Source organism: Ovis canadensis, chromosome 11 (genome assembly GCF_042477335.2).
Source record: "Ovis canadensis isolate MfBH-ARS-UI-01 breed Bighorn chromosome 11, ARS-UI_OviCan_v2, whole genome shotgun sequence".
NCBI lineage: Eukaryota > Metazoa > Chordata > Mammalia > Artiodactyla > Bovidae > Ovis > Ovis canadensis.
In genome coordinates this window covers 21,009,853-21,037,805 of record NC_091255.1, presented here as the reverse complement: position 1 = coordinate 21,037,805, position 27,953 = coordinate 21,009,853, and the positions used below count along the sequence as shown (strand labels likewise).

General features: G+C 39.9%; 1 protein-coding gene across 2 annotated transcripts in view; it reads right to left on the bottom strand.

Annotated features, from left to right (window-relative positions):
• USP32 (ubiquitin specific peptidase 32) overlaps positions 1-27,953 on the bottom strand; it is a 198,125-nt gene that overhangs the window by 137,417 nt on the left and 32,755 nt on the right. The window lies entirely within an intron of this gene.

The following is a 27,953-nucleotide window of genomic DNA, read 5'->3' as shown; positions in this document are numbered from 1 at the left end:
TTTAGCCCACGCTAGAGAAGAAAGATAAGACTTCTGGATGGAAGGCTGGATGGAAATTTAAAGGCCAACCCAAGCGAAATGGACAAGAGCATGCCAGGCAGAGATAATAGTTTGTTTCAAAGTATACAGGGCATGATGTACAGAGTTACCAGAACAAAATGAACAAGGCTGGGAGTAGTAAAAGATAAACCTAAGGCAGTCATTGACCAAGTCATAGAATTCTGTTCTGACACAATAAGGAAGGGATTCTGTCAGACACAATTCAGGTATGAACTCCAGGCAGATAGGAAACAGAACACAGTCAGATAAAGTTCACCAGTTCTGTGGTAAGCAAAATGTGGAAGCAAAAGGTGGACTGCTACTATGAGGAGAAAAAGGAGGAGCTATTTGGGAACTATTTAGAAGGAAAAGTCAACAGAATTTGAAACTTAACTGAAAAGTAGAAGCAATGTAGAATAACATTCAGGATTCTACGCTGAGAAATTTTGAAAGATGGTCTTAGCATGTAGGAAGAGAATGTAATAAAAAAAAAGTGAGGAAGGAAAAATGATAAATAATAAATTAAATGATTAGTCATGTATGGATGTGAGAGTTGAACTGTAAAGAAAGCTGAGCGCTGAAGAATTGGTACTTTTGAACTGTGGTGTTGGAGAAGACTCTTGAGAGTCCCTTGGACTGCAAGGAGATCCAACCAGTCCATTCTGAAGGAGATCAGTCCTGGGTGTTTACTGGAAGGACTGAAGTTGAAACTGAAACTCCAATACTTTGGCCGCCTGATGTGAAGAACTGACTCACTGGAAAAGACCCTGATGCTGGGAAAGATTGAGGGCAGGAGGAGAAGGGGATGACAGAGGATGAGATGGTTGGATGGCATCACCGACTCAATGGACATGAGTTTGGGTGGACTCTGGGAGTTAGTGATGGACAGGGAGGCCTGGCCTGCTACAGTCCATGGGGTCGCAAAGAGTTAGACACGACTGAGTGACTGAATTGAACTGAAATGATAAGGACATACTGAAAATGAGCAACCTTCCAGAGACCCACTGAGTTTTTATAATTCTGAGTGTAAAGTTTAGGAAAGGTTGGATGAGTCATGAGCAGGTAGCTGGCAATTAAAGTCAAGAATAAAGAGCACAAATGACATAGAGACAAAACTGGAAGAAAGCAATGCTTACAGTTCCTGCTGAGAAAGGAAAAAACATTCAAACAAGACTGACAAGGAATACTTCGGAAAAACAAGAGCAGCTTCCAAAGGACAAGAAGAAGGGGCTGGTCCACACACTCAAGGAAGGCAGAAAGGGCCAGCAAGATAAAGACTGAAGAGTGCCTGGCACATAGATTATCATTCAAGAAAAGTCCGTGGTAGGGAGGGAAAGTTCACAAATTCTACAACCTGTAGGGCAATGATAAAACAATAAGAACTAATACTCAAATAAGCAGCTACAGAAAAGTATAACTACTAGATGCTTAACTCATTAAAAAAATGAATTCATAATATTAACATCCCCAATTTACTGATTTTTCCCCCTTTTTAGAATGCAAAAGTGAAAAAACAAAACAAGGATAATTTTATAAATTACAGTTATGGAGAAGAAATTACTTCAGCTGCTGGAATACCTATTTCTTCAGAATGCCTACTTTTCATTAATGGCTTTACTAACAAATTAGGATGCTTGTAGTCCAGAGGAGGAGACAAGAAAAATCAATCACTGTGAGAATCTATACACTGTTGGTTACAGATATTTGAAGGAATGCTTGGTAATATGTTTAAAAAAAGCAACGATGACTGATGACTAATGAATCTACTCATTTATAATATGAGAAGACACACACATAAACTTTTTAAAGCATTTGTAAAGGCAAACAGGGCTTCCCTGGTGGCTCAGCGATAAAGAATCCACCTGCCAAAGCAAGGGACGCAGGTTCAATCCCTGGCTTAGGAAGATCCCCTGGATAAGGAAATGGCAACCCATTCCAGTATTCTTGCCTGGGAAATCTCATGGACAGGGAAACTTGGCGGGTTACAGTCTATGATAGCCAAAATAGTCAGACACGACAGAGTGACTAAACAACAACCACCAGCAAACAGACAGACTGAATAAGCTATTGTGTAGGCACAGAACAGACTATCAGACACTAAAATACTGCCAGAGATCCATATTTACTAAAAATAAACAGTATTTTTATTAAAAAATAAAATCTGACAATTAGTTCACCTGTAGACAAGGAATACCTAGAAGTGTTCACTATACAAGTGAAACCTTGAAAACTTTCAAAATAAAAATTTAGGCAGGATGGAAAACAAAAGAGAATCAAGCCTAGAAAATTTAAGGTAGGAAAACATAATATTAATTTAGAAAGAAAAGGTAATTTCTGGAAAAATTAGAAAATTCAACACATGGGTCTTTTCTTTACCTCCTTTCTCTCTACAGACTTCACTAAAATTGCAGCAAGAATAAAAAAAGGACACAAACTCACAAGGACAAAGAAAATAGGAGAAAGAAGAACTGAGGAACTATGAGAGTCCATCTTTTTCTGGGGAATATTAGTGTCTGGAGAAGTGGTGACTCACTTAAGCAGACCCATGAAAATTGAAACCTAAGCAATCGAAACCAACTGAGAAATGTGGACAAGAAAGTAAACTAACTTACCCTGTCTAGAGCACCCAAAAGAGGCTCTGGAATTCACTGTACCAATTACCACAAAAAAAAGGGGAGGTAGTGGTAAAAAGCGGGATGGAAGAGAAATTGGTTGAAAGTTACAAGAGAAGTGCTTAGACTAATCTCAGATCCCTTAAAGCACAAGAGTCGGACACCAATCTACCATCTAGCCACCGCACACCACTTTTAGATGTAGGTATATATCCAGAAACCAAAGACACATTCTCTGAGACACTGAGACAGAAAGGCTCCATACTCAACCACACCAGGTTTAGCTGACAGCTACAGGAAGGACCATGAGGTATGAGAAAAGGTGAAGATTAAGTGAGCATCTGCATTGCGCTGCTCTCCTTCCCCTATTCTGACATATGTATCACCTGGGCAGAATCAATGAGTATTCTTCTCTGAAGAAAGTAAATGATTCTAGAACAGAGACCTACTGTTACTGACATGGGGTGAGGGGGATGCCGCCATTCCCCTTTTAAAAATGGGTGGGTTCCCAAAAGGAAAATCCACAAGTCAACAAGTGATATACTCAAACATATAAGTCTTCCAATCAATCTTTCAATGCATAAACTATTTAAAAGAAAAAGTCACTTTGATAGTCATTATACAGTTAAGCATATACTTAACCTTATGACCCAATTAATTCCACTCCTTGTTAATTACACAAGCAAATACTGCACAGAAATATATTAACAATAGGAAAAAAAACTAGCAACAATAACCCCTTGATAAAGGAACAGGTGATAAAGTAAATGCAGTATAGTCATACAATGGAATAGTATTCTACCATAAACATGAAGAAACCACTGATCCATGCATCAACATAAGTGAATCTCAAAAACTACACTGAGCAAAATAAGCCAGACACAGAAGAGCATATACCATGTGACTACATTATATATCAAAGTCGCAAAGAAGCAAAACCAGTTAGTTTCGGTGTCCAGGACAGTGGTTGACAGGTAGTGAAGTAAGGAGTATGTGACTGGAGTTGTAGGAAACAGACACCTGCAGAGAGATAGGAAGGAACTATGCTGAGGTGTGGAAATGTTTTATATATTTGACTGGGGTGGTGGCTACAAAAGTGAACAACGGTTCACTTATTGAATTCTTAAAATCTATGCATTTTATTGTCTATAAATTATGTATCAATAGCATAGACAGAAAAAAAATGAATGAACAGTCAAGGAACACCAAATATTGAGGGAGATTTCAATAAGAAAATTACCAAGACAAATAGGGGAAAGGAGGGGTAAGTAGAAATAATGATGAAGGATGAAAAAAAGTGAAAACCTCCAAATATTCTCAGAAAAGGAGAATAAGAAAATTACATCCAAATAAGAATAGGGTACTATAAAAATATAACAAGGGAAAAAATGTAACACTCTCTTGTACCTTTTCCAGAAAGTTACAGGAGACTGTCCTACAACAAAATGAGGGGGTAAACAAAGGAAAGAAGACAGATCCAGGACCCTCTGACTGTAGCAGTTCAGTTCAGGCACTCAGTTGTGTCTGACTCTTTGTGACCCCATGGACTGCAGCACACCAGGCTTCCCTGTCCACCACCAACTCCCGGAGCTTACTCAAACTCACGTCTATTGAGTCGGTGATGCCATCCAACCATCTTATCCTCTGTCAGCCCCTTCTCCCCCCGCCTTCAAATCTTTCCCAGCATCAGGGTCTTTTCCAATGAGTCAGTTCTTCACATCATGTGGCCAAAGTACTGCAGTTTCAGCTTCGGCATCAGTCGTTCCAATGAATATTCAGGACTGATTTCCTGTAGAATGGACTGGTTGGATCTCCATGCTGCCCAAGGGACTCTTTTTTTTTTTTTTTTTTTTGCCCAAGGGACTCTTAAGAGTCTTCTCCAACACTATAGTTCAAAAGCATCAATTCTTCGGCACTCAGCTTTCTTTATAGGAGTACATCAAAGCTGTATATTGTCACTCTGCTTATTTAATTTATATGCAGAATACATCATACAAAATACTGGGCTGGATGAAACACAAGCTTGAATCAAGATTGCCAGGAGAAATAATCAATAACCTCAGATATGCAGATGACACCACCCTTATGGCAGAAAGCAAAGAACTAAAGAGCCTCTAGATGAAAGTAAAAGAGGAGAGTGAAGAAGTTAGCTTAAAACTCAACATTCAGAAAACTAAGATCATGGCATCTGGTCCCATCACTTCATGGCAAATAGATGGGGAAACACTGGAAACTGACAGACTTTATTTTTGGGGGCTCCAAAATCAAGGCAGATGGTGACTGCAGCCATGAAATTAAAAGATGCTTGCTCCTTGGAAGAAAAGCTATGACCAACCTAGACAGCATATTAAAGAGCAGAGACATTACTTTGCCAACAAAGGTTCATCTAGTCAAAGCTATGGTTTTTCCAGTTGTCATGTATGGATGTGAGAGTAGGACTGACTGCAACAGCAGAGAGGTAAAGGAAATTTCCAGGATGATTAAGGTATCTGAGGAGGACAGCTATGCAGTAAGCATAGAGAACAAGACCAGATTAGAAATGAAGAAAGGACTCCAGAATAAAAATGGAAAGTCTGACAGTAAACTAATACATCTGACCACAATGATAATATCTTAAAGAGGTATTTCACCCTCAAAAAATAAATCTTGGGACTTCCATGGTGGTCCAGTGACTAGGACTCTTTGCTCCCAACGCAGGGGGCTCGGGTTCAATCCCTGGTCAGGGAACTGGATTCCACATGCTGCTACTGAAGAACCAGCTCAGCCAAATAAATAAATCTCAAATAAATAAATCTCAAGGACTGGTTTTACTTTAGGTTTTGCTTAATCTAAGGAACTGTAGAAACATTTCAACTACACCTATAACACTCATGAGAGTTAAGAAACCAACTAGAATCTTATTGAAAACTATAGGAACAGAACTAAAATCCTTTCTCAAACAGGAAAAGTGAAAGTGAAAGTCACTCAAACAGGAAGTATGAAATAAGACAAGGGAATAAGGGAGAAACTTTGCTCTTCTCATATCAAAACAAATTTTCAAGAGAACTGAACACAAACCTCATTCAACAAAAAGCCTTGATTTCAAGACATCTCAGTTTTTAAAATATTCAATTAGTGAGAATTAGCAACTCACACTCAAATACAAGATATGGTAAGAAAAATAAAGTACTTGATAGTCACTTAATGATTAGAGCACAAAAGTATTGATAAAAGCAATTACACAGAAAGGGCAAACACTGAAACAGAAATAAAATAAAGATTATGGTGTTTACCACAGAAACAGAATCCCTCCAGTAAGACCCTCTGAAATGCAGCCAGTCAATCAATCATTAATTAAAGGTTACTGGGCCCTTACTGATCACATGCCCCAAAACTGTGCTAGGCCATGAGGAACACAAAACTAATAAGCCAACTTTGCCTTCAAGGAACTCAGCCAAGAGACAAGACTCATGAATAAGCAATAACAATACAGTAAACATGAAAGACATAGTTGTGCACAGGGAAGAACACCTAAAAAGGGGAAAGAGAGCTCCCAAACTACATTAATAAGTACAACGGAGAATGAAGCAGATAGCCGGTTGTGATTCTAGTGACTGTTTGCATATATATATATGTATTTCATATCAAGATCTCCTTACTATGATTTCTTCTCACATTTGGACATCCATAGCATGACATTCTCAAGACCTAGCTGACCTATAATAAACCTAATATAGCAACTTATCAATATAAACAACCTAAGCTGAAACTCCAGTACTTTGGCCACCTCATGCGAAGAGTTGACTCATTGGAAAAGACTCTGATGCTGGGAGGGATTGGGGGCAGGAGGAGAAGGGGACAACAGAGGATGAGATGGCTGGATGGCATCACCGACTTGATGGATGCAAGTCTGAGTGAACTCCGGGAGTTGGTGATGGACAGGGAGGCCTGGCGTGCTGCAATTCATGGGGTCACAAAGAGTCCCACACGACTGAGCCACTGACCTGAAGTACCAGTTACGTTTCTAAGAGAAAATACGTGTCTTCCGAGGTAAGTAGGATTTATATGCATGTGTGCTCCGTTACTCAGTCGTGTCCGACTCTCTGTGACACCATGGACTGTAACTCACCAGGTTCCTTCGCCCACGGAATTTTCCAGGCAAGAATACTGGAGTGGGTTGCCATTTCCTACTCCAGGAAATCTTCTCAACCTAGGGATCAAACCTGCATCTCTTGCATCGCCTGCATTGGCAGGTGGATTCTTTACCACTGTGCCACTTGGGAATAGAGAAGTAAGATTTACAGCTTGTATCAACTGGTGTAACAGTGACTGATGTGGCTGGATTTGGTTTAAACGTAACCGCACATCTGTGTTTCCTGGACATCTTCTCATCTAAGACTTTCCCACCCTCCCTCATTACTTGGTTTTCAGTGCAGGATGAAAGCAACAGTATACTGTGTGAGCTAAGGGGAGGATGCTGAAGTCACTCCAGGCAGTCTATATCCCAGTGAAGGACTACACAGTCAGGGTGGTGAGCACTAACAAGAAACTTGTGCTTCTTTAATCAGAGAAGGCAATGGCACCCCACTCTCCACTATTTCTGAACCAAATTTCATTTGATCCTCTCCCATCACTATCAATAAATACTGTCCAAATAAATGAACATACATGTGTAATTCCAACGCAAAAGGCCAGAAACGTAAGGCATCTCCTTTGTATTTGACTATTCTCAGATTCGACACTGGGGAAAAAAGTTGTATGAATAAAATATTCTGTATCTCCTCTGCTCTGGAACACAAGTCCAAGAATAAAAGGAATTACTGGTGGTAGTAAAGACTAATGATGCAAAGTTCAAAAACGGAAATACTGGTAATATAAATGATGAAGTGGGGCCTGTGGAATCCTAGAAAACACATATTCCTTCCCCAGCATGAAGCTGCTACTAAGTTCCAGGCATAGGCTGCAATGTAGCAACGAGGAACCCAAGAATGTAAAAATTTTGTGAAATCTCTCTACTTTAAAAGTATTAGCAGTTAATAAAAACAATTAACCAACATGCAGTCTTAATATGGCCCACCAGCTGCCAAGTTTGGAAACCTCTGGTCAACTGGTTATGAGCACACACAAAACATACATATTATTTGAATCTAACACTGTCACTTACGTGTGTGTGTGTGCATATGTGTATAAAGACTTAAATACAGGAAAAGAATGGATGTCTGATAATGACAGTCTAGGAGGAGAGGAAGAGATTTCCAGCAGCAGTGAGAACAGCCCTGTTCCCTTTCTACTCCTAACTCTGGAAGAAAGTTGTGACAAATGAGGTCTGGAGGGAGAAGGTGAAAGTTCAAAAAAGAACAATTTTTTTCTGCCCCTCTCCTTTTTCCTCCGCAGACTAATATTACCATCCCAGCAGACCCACCTAACCCTGGAACAAAGGGACGGAAGGAAAAGAAAAAGCGAGGAGGAGAAATATCAAGAAAGAGGAGGAGAAATAAAAGAAAAAGGAGGCAATTTCTGCAGGTATGACAGACAAGCATAGAGAAAGTATTGTCATTAATCGTAAAGAAGGCACCCAAGCCACCTCTTAGTATCCTCAGGGAATCGGTTCCAGGACAAGCACTGCCACTCCACTCATCAAAATCCAGAGAGGAACAAAATCTCTTATATAAAATGATGTAGTATTTGCATATGATCTAAAGAAGTTCTCCTCTAGATTTTTTTTTATACTCTGTATTTTAAATCATCTCCATATCCTTTCTAATGGGCTTCCCTGGTGGATCAGTGGTAAAGAATCTGCATATCAACACAGGAAACTGAAATATGCCCTAGAGAAGGAAATGGCAAATCACTCCAGTATTCTTGCCTGGGAAATCCCATAGACAGAAGAGCCTGGCTGCTTACAGTCCATGGGTTGCAAAGAGTTGGACACAACTTAGCAACTAAACAATTCCTCATAATACCTAACACAATGGAAATGTGAGGTAAACTGCAAACACAACGTAGATGCTATCAACATATAAATAGTTGTCTGCATGTAACAGGACTGGTAAATTGAAGTTTTGTGGTTTTTTGGAACTTTCTGGAATTTCCCCCTCCCAAATACCCTTCTCTGGAGGGTATTTTAAAATGGATTTTAAAAATATAAGGCCTTTGACTGTGTAGATCACAACATATTGTGTAAAATTCTCAGAGATGGGAATACCAGACCACCCTACCTGCTGCCTGACAAACCTGCTTCCTGACCTGTAGGCTGGTCAAGAAGCAACAGTTAGAACCAGACATGGAACAGTAGACAGGTTCAAAATTGGGAAAGGTGTGCATCAAGGCTATATACTGTCACCTTATTTATTTATATGCAGAGTACATCATGAGAACTGCCGGGTTGGATGAAGCACAAGCTGGAATCAAGACTGCTGGGAGAAATATCAGTAACTTCAGATATGCAGATGACACCATCCTTATGGTAGAGAGCAAAGAGGAACTAAAGAGCCTCTTGATGAAGGCGAAACAGGCAAGTGAAAAAGCTGTCTAAAACTCAACATTCAAAAAACTAAGAACACGCATCCGGTCCCATCACTTCATGGCAAACAGATGGGAAATAATGGAAACAACAACTGACTATTTTGGGGGGCTCCAAAATCACTGCAGATGATGACCACAGCCATGAAATTAGAAGATACTTGCTCCCTGGAAGAAAAGCTATGACAAACCTACACAGTGTATCAAAAAGCAGAGACATTACTTTGCCAACAAAGGTCTGTCTAGCCAAAGCTATGGTTTTTCCAGTAGTTATGTATGGATGTCAGACTTGGATTATAAAGAAAGCTGAGCGCCAAAGAAGTGACACTTCTGAACTGTGGTGTTGGAGAAGACTCTTGAGAGTCCCTTGGAGATCAAACCAATCAATCCTAAAGGAAATAAATCCTGAATATTCACTGGAAAGACTGGTGTTGAAGCTGAAGCTCCAAACCTTGGCCACTTGCTAAGAGCCCACTTACAAAGACCATGATCCTGGAAAAGACTGAAGTCAGGAGGAGAAGAGGACAACAGATGATGAGATGGTTGGATGGCATCATGGACTCAGTCATCATGAATTTGGGCAAACTCCAGGAGATGGTAAAGGACAGGGAAGCCTGGCAGTCCATGGGGTCACAAAGAGTCGGACATGACTGAGCAACTGAATAACAACAAGAATATAAATAAGAGCAGAAAAAACATTTCACTGTTGTTTGTCTAGCTGTTTCCAGTTACACAGTAATCCAAGCATATTCTCAATGGCCCATACAGCTACATAAAATACCAGGAAAACTAAACAAAACTATGTATTTCAACTAATTCTATACAGGCGGAGCTTCCCAGGAAGAGCTAGTGGTAAAGAACTCGCCTGCCAATGCAGGAGACATAAGAGATGTGGGTTCGATCCCTGGGTTGGGAAGATCCCCTGGAGGAAGGCATGGTAACAACTGACTCCAGTACTCTTGCCTGGGGAATCCCATGGACAGAGAAGCCATTGGGTCCAAGCAGGCTATAGCCCACAGGGTCGCAAACAGTCGGATACAACTGAAGCAACTTTGCATGCACGCATACACAGGTATCCCCCAGTTTCCAAAAGTTCACTTTATACCACTTCACTTTTAATGAGAAACCTGCATTAGCACCTGTTTTCGTTAACCAAAAGAAACCTGAGGATGTTTGTTTTTATGAAAAAAAGGTAACAAGAGAAAACAGCTTTCAGCATTTGTTTTGCAAAGGACTATTAGAGAGGCATCATGCATCGCAAGCAATGAGAGGGGTACTGCCATGCTCCTTCCCTAAGCACTCCACCAGCATCTCAGCATCAAACCACCACAACTCTGAACTCTTTCTGTGGGCACTGTGTTATATCTTTATTCGATAAATTCTTAATCCTGGAATCACCTGAGGGGCACTGAAAGAATTCTGATGCCCAGGCTCCAACCCAAAACAATAAACTGAAGTCTGTAAGTAGAACCCAGGGATTCAAATGTTTGCTAAATAAATGAATACATAAGTAACATTCTAATAACACAAAGTAAAATATAATAAATAGCCTAAATGGTATAAGTAAGTGATATGGGAGTACAGAAGGTTACAGAGGAATCTAGGAAGTTCCATAAAAGGGGGCCATTCTCACACTAGAAAATTAAGAATGAGCCCAAGACAGAGAAACAGGGAGAACAGTCGAGTATCAGGAAGGGAGTGAGCACAGAGGTCAGAGGATGTTAGGAACGTTTAGAGCAGGGGTCCCCAGTCTCCAGGATCTAAGGCCTGGTGATCTGAGGTGGAGCGGACGTAATAACAATAGAAATGAAGTGCAGAGTAAGTCACCTGAAGCATCCCCAAACCATCCCCACCCCCAACCCCAGTCTTCCACAAAACGGGTCCCTGGTGCCAGAAAGGTTGAAGACCACCGGTTTGCAGGACAGCTTAAGAGGCTGGAATGCAAAGTGTGGGAATTGTGAAAGTATGGGAAAAGAAGTGGAAGGAATATCTAGGGTGATAAATATGCTAATGAGTTTTTATGTTTTCAGGAGTTATTCTGGTAAGAGTGTGAAAGAAGTATAATAAAGTGTTAACTTTTAAAATCTGGAACGCACACTTGGAAGCTAATGAAAAATTAAATCTGATTTAAGACTTCTATATTAAGTGTTCACTGTTCATATGAACACAACACATTCCATGTATAGACCTCAAATCAGATCACAAGGCCTTAGATACTGGAGGTTTGGGGACCCCTGCTCTAAACATTTGAAAAATCTGAAAAAGAAAGCCAAAGAGATATACATTAGCCCTCATACAAATCCATCCCTCCTCATTTTATGTGATCTTCCGATAAAAGAGAAGAAAGGCCACTGGGCCCTGATTTGAGATCTCCAGCGTTATGGAAAAATATTTACCAAAATTCCCACCATTGAGTTCTCTGGCCTAAGAAAGAAATGACGCAGGACGTAGAAGGAGAACAAGATTGAAGAAATGAAGGCAAATGAAATAAGAAAGTTAATAAAGTGAAAATAGAAAGGTTAAAGAGAAAATATTAGACAAAGAGGCATCAGAAATCAACATACATTTCATTGGTAACCCATATTTAACCATACCCAAATTTAACTAGGGTGGTGGGTCAGCACCCTGAACCCCTAAAGTTAATCAAAGGTCAACCATAATTACATTTCTGTTATGGATCAAATGTATGCAGTCACTACACATTCATATGCTGAAGCCCTAACCCCCAGTGTGACTGCATTTGGAGTTAAGAACTCAGTTCAGTTCAGTCGTTCAGTTGTGTCTGACTCTTTGAGACCTCACAGACTGCAGCACTCCAGGCCTCCCTGTCCAACACCAACTCCTGGAGTTCACTCAAACTCATGTCGGTTGAATCGGTGATGCCATCCAACCATCTCATCCTCTGTCGTCCCCTGCTCCTTCTGCCTTTAATCTTCCCCAGCATTAGGGTCTTTTCAAATGAGTCAGTTCTTCACATGAGGTGGCCAAACGATTGGAGTTTCAGCTTCAGCATCAGTCCTTCCAATGAATAATCAGGACTGATCTCCTTTAGGATGGACTGGTTGGATCTCCTCGCAGTCCAAGAGACTCTCAAGAGTCTTCTCCAACACCACAGTTCAAAAGCATCAATTCTATGGCACTCAGCTTTACAGTCCAACTCTCACATCCATACATGACTACTGGAAAAACCATAGCTTTGACTAGACGGACCTTTGTCGGTAAAGTAATGTCTCTGCTTTTTAAGTTAAGAAGTAACTCCTGTTAAATGAGGTTATAAGGGTGGGGCCAATTAGATTAATGTCCACATAAGAAGAAACATGACTCGCAGTGTCTCTAGGACCTTCCCACAAACATAGAAGGTCATGTGAGGAGCTCAAAAAGAAGGCAGCCATCTGCAAGCCAAGAATAGTCCTTACCAGAAACCAAACTCTCCTAGAATCTAAACTTTTGTAGACTTTCAATCTCCAGAACTGAGACAAAATAAATTTGTTTTTTAAGCCAACCAGTCTATGATATTTGTTATGGTGGTGGTATTGTTTAGTCACTCAGTCGAATCTGAGTCTTTTGAGACCCAAGGACTATACCCTGCCAGTCTCCTCTGTCCATGGAGTTTCCCAGGCAAGAATACCAGAGTGGGCTGCCATTTCCTATGCCAGGGGATTTTTCTGACCCAGGGATTGAGCCTACGTCTCCTACATTGGGAGGCAGGTTCACTATCGCTGTGGCACCAGGAAAGCCCTGTGTTATGGCAGCCCAACCTGTTTAATACATACAGAATTTGGTACTGAGAAGTGAGCTGCTACTGTAACAAATGTATAAAAATGCAGAAGCAGATCCTAAAGGAAATCAACCCTGAATATTCACTGGAAGGACTGATGCTGAAATTGAAGCTCCAATACTTTGCCACCTGATGTAAAGAGCTGACTCATTGGTAACGACCCTGATGCTGGGAAAGACTCAAAGCCAAAGGAGAAGGGGGCAGCAGAGGATGAGATGGTTAGATAGCATCACCCACTCAATGGACATGAATCTGAGCAAACTCCAGGAGACCGTGAAAGACAGAGGAGTCTGGTGTGCTGCAGTCCACGGAATCTCAAAGAGTTGGGCACGACTTAGCGACTGAACAACAACAATGGGTAGAGGCTGGAGGAGTTTTGAGATACTTGATAGAAAAGACTTACACTGCTGTTAAGGAACTGTTGGCAAATGTATGGACATCAAAGGCAATTCTAGGGTGAGCTCAGAAAGAAGAGAGCTACAGAGAAAGTCTCCAACATCTTAAAGAATACATCATTAACAGAATGTTGGTTAGGACTATGAATGCTTAATGCCATTCTGGTGAGACTGAAACGAAGTCCCACTGAAACCAAGTTCCCCTGCAAAGTTTATGATTTACCTCTCTACCCAAAACTTCATTCCCGGCTGCTATCAAAAAAGTCTACAAATAATAAATGCAGGAGAGGGTGTGGAGAAAAGGGAACCATCTTATACTGTTGGTGGGAATGCAAACTAGTACAGCCACTATGGAGAACAGTGTGGAGATTCCTTAAAAAACTGGAAATAGAACTGCCATGCAATCCAGCAATCCCACTGCTGGGCATACACACCAAGGAAACCAGAATTGAAAGAGACACGTGTACCCCAATGTTCATCGCAGCACTATTTACTATAGCTAGGGCATGGAAGCAACCTAGATATCCATCGGCAGAAGAATGGATAAGAAAGCTATGGTACATATACACAATGGAATATTCAGCTATTAAAAAGAATGCATTTGAATCAGTTCTGATGAGGTGGATGAAACTGGATGGAGCCTATTATACTGAGTGAAGAAAGTCAGAAAGAAAAACACCAATACAGTACATTAACGCATATACATGGAATTTAGAAAGATGGTAACGATGACCCTATATGCGAGACAGCAAAAGAGACACAGATATAAGGAACAGACTTTTGGATTCTGTGGGAGAAGGTGAGAGCGGGATGATTTGAAAGAATAACACTGTATATTATCATATGTGGAATAGATTGCCAGTCCAGGTTCAATGCATGAGGCAGGGTGCTCAGGGCTGGTGCACTGGCATCACCCTGAGGAATGGGATTGGGAGGGGGGTGGGAGGGGGGTTCACGATGGGGAACACATGTACACCCGTGACTGATTCATGTCAATGTATGGCAAAAACCACTACAATATTGTACAGTAATTAGCCTCCAATTAAAATTAATTAATTAATTAAAAAAACCCTTTATTCCCTTTCTTGTACCACCCCTGCCCCTCGTGACCGAGGAGCATCAAAGAAAAGGAGGAGATTGACACCAAGGGGGACCTCACAGAATCTTCCTGGGTACTAGCCCCTCTGTGTCCCTCTCTGTTTTGGCCAAAGAGGAGACTCAAGTAGTTAACAGTTAAAGAAGTGGATTAATGCTGAAACAAAGGAAAAGCAGTCAAGCAAGAAAAGTAATAATAGCTTGAACGGAGTCACAAAACTAAGTCACTGGAGGGATACAGAGGACAGTCTGACGTGTATCTTTGAGCTGTTCTACAGAAACGAAGATGCCTACCCAGTGGAGGCATCTACAAGCTGACCACAAAGCATGACCACAAGCACAAAGACCCCAAACTGACTGAAACCAGAAAACTGATGATTAAGATTCCTGAATATCACCACCAACCAATCAGAAGGATGTCTACTAGCTGATTCATGCACTCCATGACCCTAATCCTTAATTGTTGCCTTTTAAAACCCTTGCCTGAAAGCCACGGGGGGAGTTCAGGTCTTCTGACCATTAGCTGTGCAATCTCCTTGTGTGGTGCCCTGCAAAGAAAGGCAATCCATTTTTTCACCACTACCTGGTGTCAGGAGACTGCTTTGCTGGGTGGTGGGCAAATGAACCCAAGTTCAGTTGGGTAAAAAGATATCAGATAGAAATGAGGAAGAAGAAACTGGAGGAGAGGTGATCCTTGTTGTTGTTTAGTCGCTAAGTCATGTCCAACTCTTTTGCAACCCCATGGACTATAGCCCACCAGGCTCCTCTGACCATGGGATTTTTCTAGGCAAGAATACTGGAGTGGGTTGCCATTTCCTTCTCCAGGGGACCTTCCTGATCCGACCTAGGGATCAAACCCACTTCTGCATTAGCAGGCGGATTCTTTATACCACTGAGCCTCTGATCCTTATTAAAATGTGACAAAAACTTGGCTGAACTGTGGTCACATTCTAGTGTTCTACAGAACTTTCAAGTGATGAAACTGGTTATTTGGGTGAGGAGATTTCTAAGCAAAATGTTGAAGACTTGTTTTCCTCTCACTTGTTTTTAGTAAAATGTAAGGAAAGAGATAAATTGAAGGAATTGTTAAACAAAAAGGACCCAGAACTTTAAGGTTTGGAAAATTCTCAGCCTATCCATACTGCAAAAAAATGATAAAGGCTTGATCTGAAGAGAACAGTAATATCTATTTGACAAGGAATTTAGTTATGTCCACGAGCCCCAAACTTAACCAACTACTTGAGCAGAAGCCAGGAATAAAGATGGGAATATAGCAGGAGATAGGCTTCCCAGCTGGCTCAGTGGTAAAGAACCCACCTGCCAATCCCTGGATCAAGAAGATCCCCTGGAGGAGGAAATGCCACCTCAGGCAGACCAATACAATAGTCATATTACCAATAATAAACAGGCCAATTCCTCCTTTCTAGTTCAGATAGAAAAACTACTTAAATGCTTCTACAGGATCAGATGAAGGGATTAGAACGCACTGTCTTTGAAAGGAAAATAAATGTCTATATTTGTGATTGCCCCCTCCTTTAAAAATCAGTATAAAAAAACAGAACATTGCTTATCTCTAAACTTTTATAATTCTTTTGTCTATACCAGTAATCATCAACCTTTTTCTGCAATGACCCAAGATGCATATTTTCATTTCCATGTGCATTCTCTGAACTCTAGCTGAAACTACATTCTTTTTAACTTCCATTTAAATCATATACATACATGTGAAGTATATGAACTTTAATCCACTTTTGTAAAGGTAAGCTTTTTTTTAAAAGTTCAGTACTTCACTATGACTCATTACATGCTTATAAAATATTTCACAATACTGGTACTCTATACTCCTATTACGCACTGCCTTAAATCACTTTTTTTTTTTCAAAGGTTATGGTTAAGTCTTATCTCTCCAAGTAGATTTTAAGTCTCTTGAAAGCAGGGACCAAGTAATCTATTTCTTCATCTTTCTTATACAGCCAAAGCCTGTCATGCATTCAGATTTTTGCTAAAAGATAGGAGTTGCTATTTTAACAATTTAGTTCCAAAGGCATGGATGAAAATTTAACATCTGAAGCATAAGATAACCACAGAAGTAAACAAACACTAGGAAATATGCTTTTCTCTGCCAAACTAGAATAAGAATATCCAAATACAGAAGGAAAATGCCCAAAGTAGAAAGAAAATCACAACAGATATTAACTTATAAATGTCCTTGATACGTGTATATATGTATGGCTGAGTCCCCTTTGTGTGGTTCACCTAACTATCACAACATTGTTAATCGGCTATATCCCAATACATTTTTTTTTTAATATGCTTAGTGTAGTTGATCTAAAAGTGAATTTACCTACCAAAAGCCTCTGGCAGACTACCCAAAGCAAAAACTACTGCAAAGTCACTTCAAGTAGATAATAAAGGCCAACCTAAATGTCTCAGATAAGAGACAGCCTACGAACAGCATTTTTTTTTGCCACTAGTGACTTCAGAAAACAAGAGTTTCAGAATATGGACTTCCCTTGTGGTCCAGTGGTTAAGATTCTGCCTGCCAATGCAGGAGACATGGGTTTGAACCCTGATCCAGGAAGATTCCACCTGCCACGCAGCAACTAAGCCTGTGCATCACAACCACAAAGTCCAGGTACCTTAGAGCCCATGCTCTGAAACAAGAGAAGCCACTGCAACAAGAAGCCCTCACACTGCAACTAGAGAGTAACCCCCACTCACCACAACTAGAGAAAACCCACACGCGGCAATGAAGACGCAGCACAGATGAAAACAATAAATTAAAATTTTTAAAAAATTTTTTAATTAAGAAATTTCAGAATATATCTAGAGTCAAATGGTACATAAGAGTGTTTCCTCTCAGAAGAAGGGGAAAAGCAAAGTTGAAGGATTAAAATCACACACATATTCATAATCTTTAATCAAGCGGCACAAAATTAGAAATTCTGAATCTGGCCTAACATTTGTTCCATAAACTAGAGTTTCTAATATAAAGGATCAATTCCTTTTAAGCAGACATTCATTTTGACACAGGAAATTAACTCTAAATAAGATAGAGTTAAAAAAACTAATTTTAACGATTATGTATTTATTCTTCTAAAAAGACATGAGGCCAAAAAAAGACTGATTTGGCTAATCAAGGACAATGTTAGTATTGTTAAGTACTGATTTTGATCTCTAAGAAATATTACTCTCAAAAAAACTAATGGCTCATAGGAGTCGTACCAATGCTCTTACAAACTGTTGCTACGGCAGATATGGCTATGGCTCTACCTGGGAACCCAAAGTTTAAATTCTATTATTACAGTCTAAATTAATACTAAATTAATGCTTAATTAATTAAGTCTAAATTAATGCTTTCTACTTATTCTGAATTCTACCCATCAAAACACAAAAAGCAAACGAGATCATTGAAAGTTCGATCCCCAGCCCTCTCATCAATACAGAAAACATCACTGCCTGGTTTAAGAGTATTAACTACATTGCTTCTGAACATCTACAACTTCATCTTTAAGTATCAGACTCCTTTTATTACCTTCCTTTAATGCAAACATTAGAAAGACAGAGAGCCCAACTGAAAGATGGGAAAAAAGACTTAAATGAGCATTTCATAAAAGAAGATAGGAAATGTAAACTAAAACCACTGATGGGGGGCTTCCCTGGCAGCCCAGCAGTTAAGACTCCCCTTCCAGGAGTCTTAGGAGGTGCGGGTTCCATCCCTAGCCTGGGTGCTAAGATCCCACATGCTTCAGGGCCAAAAAAACAAAACATAAATCAGAAGCAATATTGTAACGAACTCCATAAAGACTGTAGAAATGGTCCACATTAAAAAAAAAAAAAACTTCCTCAAGGAAAAAACCATTGATAGGATACTATTACACAACTATTAAAATGGCTAAAACTTCAAAGGCTAAGAACACCAAATGTTGACAAGGATACAGAGGAAGTGAAACTTTTACTCACTGCCAGTGGGAATGTAATAAAACAGCATACCTTGCTTTGGAAAAAGTTTAGCTGTTTCTTCTTAACACATACCTATCCTACGACCCAGCAATTTCACTCCTAAGTATTTACCTAAGAGAAATAAAACTATATGATCCCAAAGGACTTGTACAAAATGTTCACAGTAACTTCACTGTTAACAGCAAAAAACTGGAAATGACCCAAATGTTCACTGAACAGGTTAACAAAAAAATCATTATACATTAATATTACAGAATATTATTCAGCACAGAAGATGCAAAAGCTACTGAACCAAGTTAACAACATAGATGAAATTTTTGTTATACTGAGCAAAAGAAGGCTGATTAAAAAAAGAATAGATTCTAACCCTGTGAAAAATCTAACCCAAATGCATAGGAACATTCCTACAAATACAAACACCTGACTTACTGACAACTTCCCAGCTATGTACAAATAGACAAAAATTCCCTAAGAATACTTTTAACCTTCTTTGTGACTAATGGCAGTTGATAAACACACTGAGGCTGCATCTGAAAAGCACTCAGACTTAGCAGGGAACAGTATTCGACATATTCAAATATTAGCATTTAGATATATTTTAAAATAACTTTTTCAACTTTATTGTTACTGTAGTTCATCTAGTATCCCCACAGAACTGTTTCTATTACTTTTTTATTGCAAATATACAATATTTCAGAAACTCAGTGACTTAAATTTCTGTAAATCACCACCCCATGAATCTAATCATCATATTTCTAACACTGTCTCTATGGAGAAATAAAATTTAAATTCCAAATAAACTTACAGAATTCAATGTGTAGAGTACTTTAAAACTAGCTCACCCTCTCTTTTGTGTATATGTATATATATACATATATACAAAATACATTTCACACTTTCCTCGTGGTCCAGTGGTTAAGAATCTGCCTGCCGATGCAGGGGACACAGGTTCAATCGCTGGTAAGGGAAGAGTCCACATGCCACCGGGCAACTAAGCCCATGTGCCACAACTACTGAGCCCACACCCGAGAGCCTCGCTCTGCAACAGAAGTCACCACAATGAGAAGCCTGAACACTGCAACTAGAGAAAACCCAGGAGCAGCAATGAAGATGCAGCACAGCCAAAAAAAAAGGTTAACTAAATAATTTTTAAAAAACACATTTCAATTGCTCAATTCTCTTAACCTCATTAAATCACTCAACAGTACAAAGCTAATTTCTTATAGTGAACACATCTACCAAGATAAATTTTCACAAATCCCTTTAAGCATTCACAGTATTTTGTTTGACTCTAAAACACAGAAATACTGCATTTTGAAGGAAAAGTCAAAATAACCGTTCTTTTAAACTTCTCAAAGTATCTAACAGAGAGGAAAAGAATGGTAAAATATAAACAGTTAACTAAACATAAAAGCACAAGTAATAAAGCAGAAATCCCGCAATAGAAACAAAGAAATTTCTACAAACATGACACAGGAAAATGGTAAAAAGCAAACTAGTGGTGACTAAATTATGTCTGGCATGAACACACTGCAAAGGTAAGTACAAGATACATTCACCTAGCATAAAAGAAAGACTTCTGAACTAAATCTGGATATCTAATATAATCAGGAGAGCATATAAAAGATGATTTAATGGCTGTGCTATGCTGAGCTTAGTCGCTCAGTCATGCCCAACTCTTTGCGACCCCAAGGACTGCATGGAGCCCACCAAGCTCCTCTGTCCATGGATACTCTCTAGGCAGGAATACTGGAGTGGGTTGCCATGTCATTCTCCAGGGGATCTTCCCAACCCAGGGATCGAACCCAGGTCTCCTGCATTGCAGGCAGATTTTTTAGTGTCTGAGCCACCAGGGTAGCATGTAATTTAATGGTTACTTGAACATATAAATATATAGGGAGCAATCAGAAAAAAATCAGTTATAGGTCAGAACCTCACAACTGAGAAACAGTACTAGAAAAATGTAGATAATGCGAAATTCAAAGGATCAGAAAACCAGTAAAGGGTTAATAAGAGTAACATTACTCTGTACATCAAGAATACAAGCCCCAAGCAAGACTTTTTACATCTAAAAATTAGATTTTAAATGAAACTGATTTTTACATAAAGAGTTTATTCTATATTGAATTTGGATAAAGTAGCCAAGACTAGAATACTGATGATGAGAATCCTTGTCTTAGACCAAAAGGATCTAAGATGTTTTAGCATGCAATAAATAGAAGATATTTTTTATCTTTTTTTTTGGCCACTTGGCATATGAGATCTTAGTTCCCCAACCAGGGATCAAACCTGGGCCCCCTGCAGTGGAAGCACAGAGTCCTAACCACAAGACTGTCAGGGAAGTCCTTTTTCTTTTTGGAAAAATTTAACTCTAGAACTTAGAATGAGAAGTAGCAACACAAAGGCCCCAACTATTCCATTACAGTTGACTCTTGAATAATGAATGAAAGGGGTGGGAGTCGGCGGGAGGCTCCATGCAATCGAAAAATTCATGTATAACTTAGTCAGTTCTCTATATGTGCAGTTTTTCTGAATACATGGTTCCTCTGTATCTTCAGTCCCACATTCTCAGATTCATACAATCATGATCATACATACTATATGTATTTACTGCTGAAAAAAAATCTGAGTACAAATGGACTTGTGCAGTTGATTAAGAGTTAAGTGTATTTACCATTCCCTAACAATATTATAGGTGGTTCCTTGGCTCAGACAGCAAAACATCTGCCTGCATTGCGGGAGAGCCAGATTCGATCCCTGGGTCAGGAAGATCCCCTGGAGAAGGCAATGGCAACCCACTCCAGTACTCCTGCCTGGAAAACGCCATGGACTGAGGAGCCTGGTGGGCTCCAGTCCATGGTGTCGCAAAGAATTGGACACTGAGCGACTTCACTTTCACTAACAGTATTATACTCTCTGTCATCCTTGCACTGCCTATTAAGAGAGGTCCAACATCCTTCAAGACAGGGCTGAATGTCTCTCTTGTGCTTTGCCTAGAAGCATATTCTACAGGCTTCCATGCCCCACTACCTAAAAAGTTAGGTGTTCCTCCCTATCGCCATTTACTTAGCCTCAATTTTTCAATGCTTCACCCCTTAAATAACACAACTGACACTGTGTTCATTGATTTAATTGCGTATCGCCCCTCTGCTCGTGAGAACAAAGAAACAACCTTGTTAATCTCTACCCCAACCAATCAAAGAATCTTAAATACTACTGATGTTGAGTAAATTTTTGGATAAAGATTCAGACTTCTCTTAATGATCAAATGCATGTCCTGCCTATTCTTCTATTCATAGTCTTTCACTTATTACTGAATCACAGCCATCTAAAACAATACTGACTAACAATGGGGCTCAATAAAACTGTTTTCTCATTATACCTAATGTTTGTCATCATTAAAAGTATCTCCTCCTCTTTCATTTAGCATCCTACTAAATGAAACCCAGGTGGGAAATACAGTATGTTAGAAAAGGCAGAGGAACCAGAGATCAAATTGCCAAAATCAGCTGGATCATCGAAAAAGCAAGAGAATTCCAGAAAAACATCTATCTCTGCTTTATTGACTAGCCAAAGCCTTTGACTGTGTGGATCACAAGAAACTGTGGAAAATTCTGAAACAGATGGGAATACCAGATCACCTGACCTGCCTCTTGAGAAATCTGTATGCAGGTTAGGAAGCAACAATTAGAACTGGACATGGAACAACACACTGGTTCCAAATAGGAAAAGGAGTACATCAAAGCTGTATATTGTCACCCCACTTATTTAACTTCTATGCAGAGTACATCATGAGAAACGCTGGGCTGGAAGAAGCACAAGCTGGAATCAAGATTGCCGGGAGAAATATCAATAACCTCAGATATGCAGATGACACCACCCTTATGGCAGAAGGTGAAGAGGAACTTAAAAGCCTCTTGATGAAAGCGGAGAGTGAAAAAGTTTGCTTAAAGCTCAACATTCAGAAAACGAAGATCATGGCATCTGGTCCCATCACTTCATGGAAACAGATAGGGAAACAGTGGAAACAGTGTCAGACTTTATATTTTTGGGCTCCAAAATCACTATGATGGCGATTACAGTCATGAAATTAAGATGCTTACTCCTTGGAAGGAAAGTTATGACAAACCTAGATAGCATATTCGGAGAAGGCAATGGCAACCCACTCCAGTACTCTTGCCTGGAAAATCCCATGGACAGAGGGGCCTGGTAGGCTGAAGTCCGTGGGGTCGCTAAGAATCGGACACAACTGAGTGACTTCACTTTCACTATTCACTTTCATGCATTGGAGAAGGAAATGGTAACCCACTCTAGCGTTCTTGCCTGGAGAATCCCAGGGATGGTGGAGCCTGGTGGGCTGCCGTCTATGGAGTTGCACAGAGTTGGACATGACTAAAGCGACTTAACAGCAGCACATAGCATATTAAAAAGCAGGGACATTACTTTGCCAACAAAGGTCTGTCTAGTCAAGGCTATGGTTTTTCCAGTGGTCATGTATGGATGCGAGAGTTGAACTGTGAAGAAAGCTGAAGGCCAAAGAATTGATGCTTTTGAACTGTGGTGTTGAAGACTCTTGAGAGTCCCTTGGACTGCAAGGAGATCCAACCAATCCATTCTAAAGGAGATTCGTCCTGGGTGTTCCTTGGAAGGACTGATGCTGAAGCTGAAACTCCAATACTTTGGCCACCTCATGCAAAGAGTTGACTCATTGGAAAAGACCCTGATGCTAGGAGGGATTGGGGGCAAGAGGAGAAGGGGACAACAGAGGATGAGATGGCTGGATGGCATCACTGACTTGATGGACATGAGTTTGGATGAGCTCTGGGATTTGGTGATGGACAGGGAGGCCTGGTATGCTGTGATTCATGGGGTCGTAAAGAGCTGGACATGACTAAGTGACTGAACTGAACTGAACTCTTAAAAGTGCTGTGGAATAGGTATAATTTAGACATTTGTTTGTGCAAAGGCAGAAAATCAAATGATGACTCAAAATCTCTTAACTTTGGTAAATGAACCTTTTTCCTTATCATTAAAACAGATACCATGTACTCAAAATTTATATATTTATATATTTTCATGGTATGTTTTTTTCTTCAAGATAAAAAGTGACAAATTTTAGAAGAAAAAGAATCATACAATATCAAACAAGTCAGATAAGATACAAACTGGATATGACACAGTCTTGTTCCAAGGGGCCTCCAAATTATTTTTTAAAAAATTTTTATCTAACATATGCTCTATGGGAGGCACTATTCCACGTGTTTTACAAATATTATTTCATATAATCCTTGTAATTTCCCTAGAGTCAGGTTCAGTCGCTCAATCATGTCCGACTCTCCGCGACCCCATGAATCGCAGCACGCCAGGCCTCCCTGTCTATCACCAACTCCCAGAGTTCACTCAAACTCAAGTCCATTGAGTCAGTGATGTCATCCAGCCATCTCATCCTCTGTTGTCCCCTTCTCCTCCTGCCCCCAATCCCTCCCAGCATCAGGGTCTTTTCCAATGAGTCAACGCTTCACATGAGGTGGCCAAAGAACTGGGAGTTTCAGCTTCAGCATCAGTCCCTCCAATGAACACCCAGGACTGATCTCCTTTAGGATGGACTGGTTGGATCTCCTTGCAGTCCAAGGGACTCTCAAGAATCTTCTCCAACACCACAGTTCAAAAGCATCAATTCTTCGGCGCTCAGCTTTCTTCACAGTCCAACTCTCGCATCCATACATGACCACTGGAAAAATCATAGCCTTGACTATGATTTTTGGACCTTTGTTGGTAAAGTAATGTCTCTGCTTTTTAATATGCTGTCTAGGTTGGTCATAACTTTCCTTCCAAGGAGTAAGCGTCTTTTAATTTCATGGCTGCAATCACCATCTGCCTTGATTTTGGAGCCCCAAAGATTAAGTCTGACACTGTTTGCACTGTTTCCCCATCTATTTCCCATGAAGTGATGGAACCAGATGCCATGATCTTCATTTTCTGAATGTTGACCTTTAAGCCAACTTTTTCCACTCTCCTCTTTCACTTTCATCAAGAGGCGTTTTAGTTCCTCTTCACTTTCTGCCATAAAGGTGGTGTCATCTGCATATCTGAGGTTATTGATATTTCTGCCGGCAATCTTGATTCCAGCTTGTGCTTCTTCCAGCCCAGCGTTTCTCATGATGTACTCTGCATAGAAGTTAAATAAGTGGGGTGACAATATACAGCTTTGATGTACTCCTTTTCCTATTTGGAACCAGTCTGTTGTTCCATATCCAGTTCTAACTGTTGCTTCCTAACCTGCATATAGGTTTCTCAAGAGGCAGGTCAGGTGGTCTGGTATTCCCATCTGTTTCAGAATTTTCCACAGTTTCTTGTGATCCACACAGTCAAAGGCTTTGGCATAGTCAATAAAGCAGAAATAGATGTTTTTCTGGAACTCTCTTCCTTTTTCCATGATCCTACAGAGTAGACACTTATTATTCCCATTTTACAGATGAGGAAGTTGAAGAACAAAAGGTAAGTCACTTGCTCAAGGTCAGGCAGCTGAGGGGCAGAAATGTGATTTCCACCCAAGGACTCAGTTTCTAGGGTCCATACTGTTAATCTCTATGTTATGCTTTTACAAAGAAATTTGAATGCTGAGGTTATGAAGTTAGTGCACTTCACCTTTGCTGGCAGCATCATACACGGGTAAAAATCCTTTTGGAAATTAATACGGAAATACTTAAGAGCAGGAAATGTTCATATCCTTTGATCATATGGTTCATTCCTAGTAGTTTCATTTAAAGAAATAATTTAAGAGTATCATAAAGATCGCAAAAAAAAAACAAACCCTTCATAGAACCTTGAAAACATGTTTATAAGATAAACTGACCAAAGATTATTAAAAGCGTACAAAATATATACACAGTGAATGATATTATACAAAAACAAAGTGGTTATTGTATTGGACAGTACTTTGGGATAGCTTTTTGATTAACTTTTTTTTACACAAGTAATAAGTAAAAGCAGTCTTCTTTTAAATTCAAACTGCACACAGATACGGCTAAAGGCCTCACCACTACCAAATCCTTGTCACTTCCTCCCACTAGTTTTGATCCCACACCCTTCTCCTAGAGACAATCAGTGTTTGGTCTGTCTCCTTTCACATCTTTTTTTCACGCCTTTGTAAGCACTACTCACAGAAATGTAGCTCATTCCTTATTGTGTTGCACAGTACTCCGTTACGTAACAATACTACAGATAGTCTAGATATTCCTTACTGTTGGACATTTATCTTGTTTCTCATTTTTTCCTTCATACAACATTTGCCTCCTAATGAAATGTATATATATACATGAAAAATCATGCCTCCTAATAAAATATATACATATACACATATATTATGCTTCTTTATAGAGCGCTAACTAGGTCATTCACATTTCTTTTAATAAATATCAAACTTCCTTCCAAATGGCTCTACCAAATTACATGCCTACAATTGTGCTTTTCCTAGCCTTTTATTCACTGTTGTTTATATAGTCTCTATAATTCAAACAAAAATTTCTAAAAGAATCTATCTTGTATGGCCCTATACAGTTAGATATTCAAATAATGGAGAAAATAAATCTCCATTTCTCTTGTTATTGAGAAGGTATAAATCTAGTTCCCTGCTCTTATGTACTAGTTTCAAATCATCTGTAATTCAAAGCAGAAGACAGTGCGGCAATGTAAATGCCGTTTAGCCTTAGCACTCACAGATATAATGCTGACAGTGTTGCTACATGTGGGTGTGCGGAAAAGTGAATGCATCACTTCTACGATGCCCATACAAAGCTGTTCTTGGCTTTACCACAACACACACGGTTAGTGCATGCTGTAGAGTAGACTGTGGCTCGGTATCTTCACTTCACAGACTGCCAGTGTCTGTAATCAAAAGGAACCACTCCGTCTTTGCAGACCATCAGGTTGGACCATCTGCCACTACTTCTGCTTCCTCAGCATCCCTGAGCTTTGCTGCATTGCATAAAAAATTGCAGTAGTCGAAGAGAAAATTCTGCGTCTTCCTATTGGTTTCTATTAACAAGCATAAAAATGTGGAAAAAAAAAAAAACCAGAATGGACTATGTGTGCTGGACAGCTGAGCTACTTTATCAATGAATGCACGAATAACAACTCATCAGCTTAGAGCACAAATGGAGAAACAGGCAAGTTGTACAGGTGTTCTTCTACTAAGAATAGCAGCTCGCATTTGGAAACATGCCAAATATGTCACTTAACAATCTCAAATAATTTTTAAGGTTGAAATGTCTTTGAAAACTGCCCGTAAGAACATTAATCAGAAAAGACACCACTTAGTTTATGATCACAGGAAATTTGTGGTATACTTAAAATGCTGCAGGAGAGACTTTAAAATGTCATGGAAAGAATGCCTTTAAGTATTCACGTGGCTTTTTTTATTCTCCATAATATAAAATGGCTATTTAACATATGTTGATGACAAGTTTTCTAGTTCATTCACTTGCTTCCAGCAGTTTTTCAACTCAAACACACAATTTATCATTCTCCTGGTTCATAAACTTTTGAGCTATCAGCAACATTGCACTCATCAGTTCAACTACACTAAAATATGTTTCCAAGTACTCTTTCCCCTAGAGATGAAAAAACTTAGTCAAAAGACAATCAGTAGCCCAAATTTCTCTGCAAATCTAACCAAATGTAATGACAAGTTGTCATCAGTGCCTTTAATCTCTTTAAAAAAAAAAGAATATACGTTGTATCTAACCTAGCATTTTACGCTTTAAAGGCATTTTCACAGACACTATCTCATAAGATTCTTCCCAAATAAGTGGGGGGCGGGGTGGGGGGGTGGAATTCCCTAGCAGTCCAGTGGTTAGGACTCCGAGCTTTCACTGCCAAGGTCCTAGGGTTCAATCACTAGTCCAGGAACTAAGACTCCACAAACTGCTGGGGATGGCAAAAAAAAAAAAAAGGATTTTGGCAGTAGTTTAGTAAGATAAGCACAGACCACAGCTTGTCTAACTCAATGAAACTAAGTCATGCCGTGTGGGGCCACCCAAGATGGATGGGTCATGGTGGAGAGGTCTAACAGAATGTGATCCACTGGAGAAGGGAATGGCAAACCACTTCAGTATTCTTGCCTTGAGAACTCCATGAAGAGTATGAAAAGGCAAAAAGATAGGACACTGAAAGATGAACTCCCAGGTCATAGATGCCCAATATACTACTACAGATCAGTGGAGAAATAACTCCAGAAAGAATGAAGGACACCGACTCAATGGACATGAGTTTGGGTGGACTCCAGGAGTTGGTGATGGACAGGGAGGCCTGGCGTGATGCGGTTCATAGGGTCGCAAAGAGTCAGACCTGACTGAGCGACTGAACTGAACTGAGTCAGACAAGGCTAACATATATCTCTGTACTGATTCTTTTGAGGAGAGAGAAAAAGACTGAAAACAAGGAGAGAGGGGAAGGAGGAAGCAGAAAGGCAAGAAAAAGGGAAGGAAGGAAAGAAGGGGGAGGGGGGAAGAGGAAAGATAAACGGGAAGGAGGGAGGGATGGAGGAAGAGAAGGCCAGCCCACACACTG